Genomic DNA, 1,050 nt, shown 5'->3' with positions numbered 1-1,050 from the left:
GGGATACTCAATACATTTGGTAGAGTACAAATTTATTGTTCATTAACAAGAACAGTATTGAGTAACTTTGAAGTTTCGGCCGATGTGATTCTTGTTAACGAATAATATAGATATACAAGGTGATTGAAAAGTAACTCCCTATTTTAAGATACTTATAAATTATTTCTTAATTGTAATTTTTTTCACATTTTTTTTGTGTTTGTTTTTTGAATTTTAAATAAAACCGCATACATATACATACACAGATACACACACACAAACGCGTGCATATACACTTATATATATATATGAACACAATTTTGTGTTTGTAGTTAGTATTTGTTGAGTAGAAAAATTGAAAGAGGAATTGATGTTAGGACTGAAAAAATTAACTCATATTCTCATTTTTTTTTTTACCCTGTTGAAATTTTTATATCATCATTTAGTCCTTCAATTTCTTTTTTTTTAATATTTCTTTTGTATATCTCAGTCCACGTGGTTTTATGCTTTAAATATCACAATGATAAAAAATATTGATTTTTAAAAACTAATTGATTGGAAATGGCGTTCACTCGTCTCCGCTGCTACATTATCAACCTACTGACTCTCGTGTCTATAAAATAACAACTTATCGTTTCGTTGGTCATCCTCTGGTGATACAGTAACGGAGTTAAGCAATACGATTACCTTCTTCGCTGAAACAGAGTTCCTATCCGGGGTTTAGGAACATACTTCTGAGTTTATGGTTTTTATACGATGATAAATGTTGGAAAGAAGAATCGCTGTTTGGGCTGAAATAAACGGTAGCTCCTGTTCTTTTGTCATTTTATTAATTGGTATTACGCTCTATACTCGCCTAGCACTTTGCTTTAAGTACACTGAGTTCTAGCAACTGATTGTTAATATCGATGTGCCTAAGCGAAATCATAATACATACATATATGCATACATACATATATATATATATATATATATATATATATATATTAGGGATAAAAATCCAAATTTACAGGTAAAAACTCAATTAAATTCAATTTATTAAAAATTAAAATCAAATTAAGTTTCACAGTA

At 28.8% G+C, this 1,050-nt stretch overlaps 1 protein-coding gene across 1 annotated transcript in view; it reads left to right on the top strand.

Moving 5' to 3' along the window:
• Nucleotides 1-1,050, top strand: part of LOC106868348 (protein sel-1 homolog 3) — a 58,071-nt gene that overhangs the window by 32,002 nt on the left and 25,019 nt on the right. The window lies entirely within an intron of this gene.

The sequence above is a fragment of the Octopus bimaculoides genome, chromosome 5 (assembly GCF_001194135.2).
Source record: "Octopus bimaculoides isolate UCB-OBI-ISO-001 chromosome 5, ASM119413v2, whole genome shotgun sequence".
NCBI lineage: Eukaryota > Metazoa > Mollusca > Cephalopoda > Octopoda > Octopodidae > Octopus > Octopus bimaculoides.
The sequence above is the reverse complement of the archived record's forward strand: the minus strand, read 5'-3'. Positions and strand labels throughout refer to the sequence as shown.